A 10,460-nucleotide genomic window follows, 5' to 3' on the forward strand; every position below is an offset into this window, starting at 1 on the left:
TAGTTTCCACTCTCAGCAAAATGACGTCATCTCAAAAAGAAAAAGAACTTTAGATGGGATTACATCGCTCTATCCTTTTTAGGCCGGGACTTTTATTTAATATTGTCCCAATAAGTGGCCTTCTCCAGAGCCCATTTTAATGTGGAGAACTCACTGGTAACGGTTTTATCGACAGGTCGTATAGCACTTTTAATTCCTGACGTGCAGATCTGCTTAAAGAAAAAATAAACAAACAAAATCAGTGCCTGTTCAAAAGATAAAAATAACAAATAACCGAGGTTATCAAACCAAACTTTCAGTGCACTGTGAAAGTATCAAAATAAAAAGGCCTTGTTAAGTCATGACACAAACTCCTCATCAACTTCACAACAGGAGAAGAATCATCAGCTAGATTCACTCCAAACCAACCATCAGCTGCACAACACACAACATAACCCTAATGTCTTCTTTAACTTATGAGTTTAATCACCAGGTCTGTGCTCTTCACTCATTTAGGCCACAGATCTATTTTATTCAATTTTCCTTTTTTCCCTTCATCATAAAACATATGACATGCTGTCATGCACTTCACAAAAGAAGTTTGTTCTGACGTATTCAGAGTTGTGTATCTAAATACAGGATTCACTCACACATCAAAACAGGAAACTCAGTGTTTTAGAGTCTCCACTCAACACACAACAAACATCCCATTCACTCGTGCTAGAATTCAGTCACCTTTCATTAATCTAAAAACCAATCAAATAATTTGCATATCGGCTATTAACCCACTAAGTTGACAGGACGACAGAAAAGCATGTTCAAAATAGTATCACAAAAGACAATTTCCCTCATACAGTAAATCACTTGCTGCATCAATCAAGCAGGAAGCTTCTCCCAATTTACCATTTTAACACTAAATTTATTGTCTGATCACTGGTTGGTCAAACCAGAATCCTTTTTTTTCCACAAAAGTTTAAATTGTTGTCCTGCAACCTAGAGAGTCAATTTTTTTTCTTGGATAAATTCAGTATTTGATAACAAGTGTCTGCTAAATTGACACTATTTTACACTGATGAAAGATAACAAGCTAATTTTCATTACATGTGTTTATGTTATTAGGCAGGTTTAATGCATGTCTGTGGAGCTGCATATCCAGCAGAGCATGTTCTTAAAGCTGCCTTTCCTACACACTTCTCTACTATTATTTGATCATTTCTTAACTAATGTGCTGTGAGTCCACTGGTCTTTGCATCACACTAAGTGACTTGGACAAGATGATAAACAGACTCACATGCTTAAGATGTTGTCTAATCTTCATGAGCTCTCTTGTGTTTGGAAGTGTTAGTAGGGTTAATGCATGTTCTTCTTGTGTGTGTGATTTTGTATATGATGTATATGTTTTTTATATTTGCATATATCCAGACTCCTTCTCAATTTTCCAACTTAAGCAGTCAGTTTTCTTTTCCCCGGGTTTGCTAACCCAAATTTTGATTTCCCACATTAAATAACAGCATTCCTCTGTGTTCTCACCTAGTCTTCTCACTCTGTTGTCCTCTCCCACTTCAACAGTCCCGGCAGTTCTCCTTCAGCTTTGTCCCGTGTTCCACTGTCTCTTTTTGCCATTTTACTCCACAGGTGGCAAATGTCAAACTCCAACTGTTCAGTTCTCCTCAAACGTTTTCTTCACATGCACAGTGACGTTTCAGCTTGTTGTAGACACAGTGCCATTCATCCGATCAGTCAGGATGATGGGTTTGCTCTTCTCTGATGCTGTTTGTCCACATTGCTGCTGCTTTGCTGGGACTCTTTGCTCAGGACTTGCTGCTGTCTTTATCTGCCATGTTATTGCTCTTTGGAGCTGCATTCTTCAGGGAGGAGTGAGCACTTGCTTGTGAGGTTGAGAGACACATACACATTGCGCTGTAAATAAGTCAGCCAGAAACTTGGCCTGCATGTTTCCAATGATGTTAAACTATAACTTTCTTCCGACTGCTGCATGTGGAAAATTGATTCAGGTCTGCTTTTCACCTGAAAGTGACAAACTAAGACATTTTCATTATTATCATCACTGCTTAATCAACACACCTCTCTCTCTCTGTTTTTGTGAACAGTCCTTTCTTAAAAGCAGAAAATAAGATTGTAGTTGTTCTTGGCTGATCAACACAAAACCTTTTTCCTATGATTTTTTTCATCTACAATATAAATTCTCTCTTTTTCACTCTTTTTTCTTTTTTTTCTTTTCTTTTTTTTTTTAAAATAGCTGGTGACCTGCAGAATCACCGCTCTCACAATCAGAGGCAATCACTTTTACACAGCGCACAAAAACACTGTGACGTCAAACACATTCACACTCACTTTTTCATCTGCGTAAATAAATCACATGGCTGATGATATGTGCCATGGTGATCCATAAATATGATCACCAGTTTATTTAACTATTTTTCAACCCAACAAAACAAATAAACAAAAACATAATGCTGATGCTATGAACACTCTACACACAAGTCAAGATGCAGGAAAACTGCTCATGGAAACGCTGCACACTCCAGTTATCACAGTTATAGTTCTGTTTGTGTGAATTATCTGCTTTCATTATTAATACCAGTTTATAGGTTGTTATCTTTTTTATTATTAGTTTGAATGCATTAAAATTAAGTTGTAATTTAGCTTTTTGTTTATTTTACTTTACTCCTCTTGCATTTATATCTATTCAGTCGGGTCTGTTTCCAACCCTTTTTAAAACTACTTCAAACTACTGTGATCTCTAATTTTCACTGGGTGAGGGATTATTATGTTCTTCCTAGTCTGAACTGCTCTCTTCACCTGAGCTGCTATCCTATTCTGAGTTACTGTCTACTTTGTTTCTTCTACCTCTTGCTCTTCCACGATGCATTCCTCTCTCTTTCTTTTGGATTAGTCCTGCTCCGGCTTGCTGTTTTTCTAGACATTTCTCATCAGGTGTTAATTTTACTTGTTTATCCCCCATTTTCAAAAAATTTTGCTGGGCCGTCGCTGGCACGCTTGACTTCAGAATGGTTTACTGATACGGCCTTCGACTTCACCCTAACGGTGAAGCGGTATCAGTTTTATGAGATGAGACTCAACCGTTCTCCTTTGTCACCAGCACGTGAGCCTCAGCAAAGAAAACAAAAATGGAAGTAGTTCAGCAGCGTATTGTGCTGTAAAATCAACTTACTTCCAGACACATACACACACATAGACATTTGCGCGCTAATTTGTCACGAGATAATTTCAGCTACCTCTAAAACTCAAGTCTAATTCAGCTCTTTTTGGCGAACCCAACCTTTTTTAATTTGTCACGAGATAATTTCAGCTACCTCTAAAACTCAAGTCTAATTCAGCTCTTTCCGGCGAACCCAACCTATTTTAATTCCTCTGTCTCAACGTGTTTTCATTTGAATTTGTCACGAAGTAATTTCGGCTACCTCTAAAACCTAAGTCTAATTCAGCTCCTTTCGGCGAACCCAACCTAATTTATCACGTTTCTTTAAACCTTTGCGGCCGTCTTATATACCAAAATAGTGTTTCTCACCCCTGACGTCCCACTGGTGGTTCAGATCATTGGACTGAATCCCACCGCCGTGGACCAGATTATAACACCGGCCCAGACCCGAATTTAACGTCCTGGGGCTCTCTCCTCGTCCAAGAGGGCTGTGCACAGGCTTCGGTGCTGGCTCCCCACGGCGTCAGGAATCAGTGCTGGATCTTGGAACAGAGTCACAGATAACAGTTCTGATATTTTCTGATCCGGCTACGAAGGACCAAATCAATGTTAGGGAAAATGTTCTAAAACACTTCTTCAGTAAAGACTCAGAGAAGAGAAACACACAGAACTTCTTGCTAGCAAGGGCAGCCTCCAGACTGAGACTCGCGCTGAGCTTTGCCCTGGTCTTTATTTATACTTCAGTGGTGTGTGTGTGTGTGTGTGTGTGTGTGTGTGTGTGTGTGTGTGTGTGTGTGTGTGTGTGTCCTGCTGATCAAAGGGTCATAAAAGCACAAAAGGTACATCCTTGGTCAGGAAAGGGTAGTCTCCCCCTCACCCTAAATAACATGGTGAGGAAGTCCAGCAGTTCATCTATATGTAAAGAAGCACTTAAACTAAAACAGACATAGCTACGTTAATCCTGCCGTAAAACAATAAAACAAGGTACGACCTCTCCCATGCTCCCAGGATGTGGGGGTGAACCAAGCCTGCTAAAAATCACACATCCTGTCACTACCAAATAACTACAAACAGCATCCTACCATAAGCAAACTTATATCACTAAAAGATTATACTGACTACTAAATACAATTTTCCATTGACACAAATGAAACATGCTGAGCCAACTGCTGTGCTGACCCCTTGTGAATGAGGGAGCAGCCCAAAGTAGCTCGAGTTCCCTGACATTCCCAAACTCTGCCAAGTCATATCAACCTCTGACAGGCTAGCAGGATGATTACACTTTATATTAAAAGAATAAGACTGCTTCAATTGCTCCTGTATCAGTGTTAGTGAATGGCGGCAGGGCTATTAATATCCTGGAGTGGCTAGAAAAAAATAAATAAAAGCACAGCTGCCCACAACTGTCCTCCTGAACAATAGGCTCTTATGTAAAGGGAAGGCACTGCTGTGTGTGTCCTTCTGTAACCCATGTTCATGGGGTTTCTTGAGATGTTTTTCTTTGTTTCTCTTCGTTTAAAAAATAGATATTTACTGAATGCGACCTTCCAAAGAAAGAGTGTATTCATAAGGGAATGCCTGAGTGTCCTATTTCTCTTGGCACACAGAGAGGCATTTGGATAAAGATTTATGTCGCTGAAGTATTTATAGGTTGCTGTCCTTTCATTCCCCCCCCTCTTCATTTCTCAGTACACTTCCCATTTCCACATAAACACCCTATACAACTACAGTACAATGGTTTTGGCGCCCAGGCTGTCCTGTGGAGACAAGCTGCGCGTCACACGCATATCACCCCGGACCGGTTTTCCACTTGAGCACCATTACAGAGTCAGGAAGCAGAGTGCAAACGATTCCATCTACATTTCAGGATTTTCCAATTAAAGGTGCCATGCATGGTTGTAAAAGGCAAATTTTAAGGCTGTAATGTCACCCGTTCTCAGACTAATTTGTGTCCATGCAGGATCCTTGGGCACAGCAGGGTGGTTTTAAATGTAACTCACTGGTTTGTATCCTCCCCAGCACTACTAAAAGGTGGGGTGTGCACATTGCTGGAAGCTTTGTTTACAACACATCATATGATATTACATAACTGAGGCTGTTGCTACGGCAACACCAGGACTCCACCCCTTCCCTACCCAACCAGACTTTGGACACACACATGTGTACATGCACACGTACACACACTTTTTTGGGACTAACAGGACCGCACGACTTAACATCCATGGCATTCCACGCTACTAACAAGACGGCCTCTCTCTGGTGGCTGGAAATCCTCCTTCCTAAGAGATATTTAACAGTCACCCGGAGGAGAAACATCTTTCCGCTATGATGGCTCACCGCGGTGTTGTTTGATAAACAAATTAAACATTCACCACATTTTACTACCTGTGCAGGAACAGTCCTGTTATTTATGGCTTTTAACCACAGCACAGCCAACAGAACAAAAAAAAGAAAAGAAAAAGTGATGTAAGCTCTCAACCCGTACAATGCGCGTGTTGTCAGCGGGTGAATGGCAACCGTGTGTGTCAGCTTTCATTACTGTGTGTAAGCAATCAGCTCAGCCAGATGAATTCAAGGTCAGGAAGGCACTCCTGGCTTCCTGAGCCATACAATAACAGACTTCCCCACATAAGAGCTGTCTCTTTGTGTTGAAAGGTACAGCACTGAGTACTCTCTCAGCTCTCAGCACTGTCTCAAAGCGCCATTCACGTCTGACAGTTCAGCAAGAAGGCTTCTGTTCCAGGTTACAATGGTCCCGCTCCCCATGGAGTCGGGCTTCTCAAAGTTTTGATCACATCTGACATATTTTAAAAATTGTTTGTAATGTGTCTGTCCAGAGAGATTTGGCTTGGTAATTTTATCGCCTTCCTGCTTATTTAAATAAGAGACGATGTTGGACTGCAGCAGTGACAATACAAACAATGAGAGCTTAAAGCTTACAGTAGATTGTGCAGTGAACATTTCATTGGAAGCTGAAATGTGAACACGATTAATTGTTATGCATAATAACCAGTTGCTGGGGAAAAGTGGTTATTGGAAAATAGTTTCTGGTGGTTGCAAGCGGATTGCTGCGTTTGCCTGTAGTTTGCATGGAAGACGTCGACCTTTCTGTAAACACTCGCCAAATACCAGCCAAACGGAGCATGTTCAACTCTAAACTAAAAGTTGTGTCTCAGTGCATTAACCAGTGTTCTTCAAAATGTGCAACTTTTACTTTGAAGGCAGAGCGGGGCACTTATAGAAGAATAATCCTTGGCGAGCTACCAATGCATAGCAAACATGAACAACATTGGTGCCAGGTTCCTCAGCTTTGAATACCTTCTAACAAATCATAACAGCATAAACGTGTGGATCAATGTCTTCATGTCAAACTGTTGGACAGTTGAGGCTTTCAGCCTACTTCTTCCAGGAAACAAGGAAATGATGTATCTTCATAGAGCTTCCTGATTGGCAGAGGTAACTCGAAACTTTGAATTACTGTTTTAAAATTTAAAATTTATAAATTAAAAATGTTGAGATGTGGATGAATTTTTCTTTTCAGTGGAAGAAACAAGGTTTCAGAGGGTCTAAACAATGACATGGTTAGTGGTCATGTGATTAGCCATCATATGACTTCAAAACCTTAAGAGAGGGTATTCAAAAACAGCCATGGTGACATTAACCACCAGTTTTGAACTCGCATTTTGAAGCTTCAGCATCGTCATGTTGTTTTTTTGGAGGTAGATTTTACCTTATATGGAATAAAGTGTGGAGCTCTTAAATATCAGCTAAGATTTGCCAGCTCCATTCATAAACTGTACAGGTGTAACCCACAGACACACACATATCTGTTAATAAGTTGGCAAGTTTTAGACTAAAAAAAAAAAAAAAAAATCCCAGAACTTCTCTCACCAAAAGTAAAGTACAATCTCCCGGGATGGTCTGCTCCCCATAGTGAGCCGTAATACCAGCGAGATAATCCGTTAACACGCTCCAAAAGGCTCCAGCAGCAATCCAGTGAATGAGGCCGATCAGCTCACTTGCCAGTGAGTCAGGAGACCTGTCAAACAGCAAGGCACACCCATAAGTCGATTAGCAACTCTGAGTTGTTTTGAAAGGGAAAACTTTCCATAGAGGAGGAAGTGTTTTTATTAGGCTGTAAACATGCTTTTTAATGGTATGATGTTGCACTTTTAACATTAGACTCTATGGAAATTCAATCTTTTTTTTTTTTTTCAAAAGGCCAGAAAAGGAACTGCAGTTTTTGTCACTTCAGTGTTGGCTTCACTTTTAAACTCTGGAAGTTGTCCTCTGTCTGCACACCAGCACACACATTTTGAGAATCACTATCATGGTCTTCCTCTTCTTCTGCTTTCAGCTGCTCCTTTTGGGGACTCCCACAGCAGATCATCTTCCTCCTCGATCACACCGACCCTCTGCATATACTCCTTCCATGTCCTTTGTGTGTTTTTTGTCCATTATATCGACTGTCCCTCCCGGTCCCTCTGATATACTCATTTCAGATGTTCTGTTTGGTTAAATGGCCACAAGCGTGGATGTGAGCATAACTGGTTCTCCCTCCTCCCTGTTTTAGCTGTGCGATAATCTAATGACCTGTCCAGGATGTAGCCCGACACAGCAAAGATAAGATATATGTTATCTGAAAAGTGAGGAAATTCCTGTGACACAGCGGCCAAACAGATTAAACACAACTTATAACAAAAAATACAAATAATAATACAAAAAATAAATTCTCAGTAATAAAAATTATATTAAAGAAAGCTTCTTAATAACTAAAAATCTAAATAAAATACCATAAAAGTATATAAAAAAATAACAAATGTAATGCAATCTAAAGAGCTATTTATAAATCAGGAAAGCAAAATAAAATTGTGGAAATGACTTACTAAATGTAAGACCTGTAAGGATAAGAAAATGATATCTGTAAGCAAACTGATCTATTAATCAATATGGATTATTTTACATCCACAGCTTGTGCTGCCTTTTGGTGTTTAGAAGAATTTAACTGTATTTATGTAGCTCTAAATCACAATAAAAAAGTCGCCTCAAGGCGCCTCATATTAAAGTTGAAGTTGAAGACAGAGAGACCCCCACAATCAGATGACCCTGTGTGATCAATGACTTTGGTGACAGTGGGAAGGAAAACCTCCCTTTTAATAGGAAAAAAACCTCTGGCAGAACCGGGCTCAGGAAGGAAGTTTTATTTTGTTATTACATGCCATGATTTGTATTTTTTCCTGTTACTCACAGCAGTATATGAGGCTATAATTCACCCCAGACCTGACACGAAGCAATCTGTTCAGCAACTTTGATACTGAGAGTACGTGAGGATAAAAATCAGTAACACTGATCTAATTAACTTTAAGTTTAGAGCCTGTGGACTGTTCGATAGTAATACCAAAGACTTTCAGAGGACCACATCTGCGAAATCGTAGGCTTTGGCACACAGCTGCCAACAGCTGGAGGACACATCTTAAAAATAAAGTACATTTTTCTCCTTTACTCAAGTCCCAACACTAAAAAGATGGCATGTGTCCTTCCTTTTAAAATGTTCCAAAACTACCCATCACTTTCTTTCTTATGATATAATTAGCAAACCCCCACCTCCGTCCCTTTAAAAAACAAAAACAAAAAAAACCAACAACCCAAAAGGTACTCATTACTCAAACAGATACTTGGAGCATGATTTGTTTCTGCTTTCCTTTCAAGCCACCAGTTGTTATTCCTTTTTTTCCACTCACTAACCTACATCTTTAGCATCATCAGGAATTTTTTGTAATGAAAATGGCACCACGAATGCAGAAGAATTACAAATGCTGGGAATTTACACAATAAGTCACAGGCTGCAATATGAAGTGTTACCGAGCTACTTTAGGTTTCTTACAAGGGACAATAACACAATATACAGCCTGTATATAAAAGGTGGACATGAGTATCCCTCACTCGTCTGGTTTTCAAAATGCCAAATTGGTAAAACCCCTCAGCTCCAGGCTTCATAACAGGAACCAGAGGTGGATGGCGTGGTGGCTGTGTTCATCTTTTATAATTAAATCAAGTTAGAATTAGTTCTCCTTGGCTAATATTCTGATTGGTCCTGTGTGGAATAGGTAATTTGTCTCACAGAAACAGAAATTAACCCTGGGATTGTCTTGCTTTTGCAGACATCTCTTGGCAATTTCTAATTGAACTCTCCCAAAAGTCTCATTCACAGATCCAAAAATATTTATCATCCATCCATTTTCTTCTGCTTATCCGGGGCCATGTTGCGGGGGCAGCATGAAAAACAGAGAAGCCAAAACCTCTCTCTCCCCAGCCACTTCCTCCAGTTTAGCCGAGGAAACACCCAGGCGTTCCCTGCCAAGAGATATAATCTCTCCAGTGTGTCCTGGGTCTATCCCGGGGACTCGTTCCAGTAGAACATCGCCACAACATCTCGCCCAGGATGCATCAAATAGCCGAGCCACCACAACTGGCTCTCCTTCAGTGTGGAAGAGTAACCTTTGAATGACTGAGCGCTTTACCCTAACTCTAAGGGTGTTGAACCTTGGTTGATTAGTTGAACCTCAGATGCAGGAGCAACAATGCGGTTTCTTTATCCTCTTGAGAATATCTGAAGGCGGACGGTAATTTGCCCAAGCAGTCTACATGTGTTTTTTTGGACTTCTGTGGAGAAATATTCACCATTAAAAATTAAGTTTATGTTAGTTGAACTTTTCTCAGTATACCTATGTCATCCATCATGGTGTGCTGAGCTGCGCAGTGATTGCATGATAAGCGTCTCAAAGCTAGACAGCTCAGAGTAATCGAGCGCTGTGGTCAGAAACTGACGTCTCTACCTATTTAAATGTTTGTGCAAACCGTCTTGGTTAAAGCTGGGAATACCTCAAGTAAAAACCACCTTTTACGCTGACTTTAAGCGTTGTACAGCATGTGGAGTTGACGGTGGAAAGATGTCACAGAGATTGTTCACTCTGCTCTAATCCATGGTGACAAAGAAATCACCTTAGCCAGCGTTAAACACAGCCCTCCTTGGAAAATATATAGCTGAGGTAAGCGCTGTATTTGTGGCCTCTTTAGGCTCCACAGAACTGCAAAAAGAGCCCTTAGGAAAAATAAATTCTCCTTTTTCACTGTTCCCTTGGACACATATGAGTCCAGAGGAAAAAAACATCAAATGTTTTTTTAAGCCAGTCTTTAAAGTGCGGCCAACATCTTTCTTCTTCTTCTCTCGGATTTTGTTGCCCTTTATTGAGTCCCTGCCAGTGAATCGCTGGCAGACTTTCCATTCAGCTGCAGA

General features: G+C 40.4%; 1 long non-coding RNA gene across 1 annotated transcript; it reads right to left on the reverse strand.

Moving 5' to 3' along the window:
• Nucleotides 1-2,207: 2,207 nt before the first annotated feature.
• Nucleotides 2,208-3,882, reverse strand: LOC120727145. Its single transcript, XR_005694434.1, has 2 exons — nt 3,318-3,882; nt 2,208-3,239 (listed from the first exon to the last, which is right to left on the reverse strand). It is a non-coding gene; the product is annotated as an uncharacterized LOC120727145 (long non-coding RNA).
• Nucleotides 3,883-10,460: the final 6,578 nt, after the last annotated feature.

This window comes from Simochromis diagramma, unplaced genomic scaffold (assembly GCF_900408965.1).
Source record: "Simochromis diagramma unplaced genomic scaffold, fSimDia1.1 OVJJ01000753.1, whole genome shotgun sequence".
NCBI classification, from domain to species: Eukaryota; Metazoa; Chordata; class Actinopteri; order Cichliformes; family Cichlidae; genus Simochromis; species Simochromis diagramma.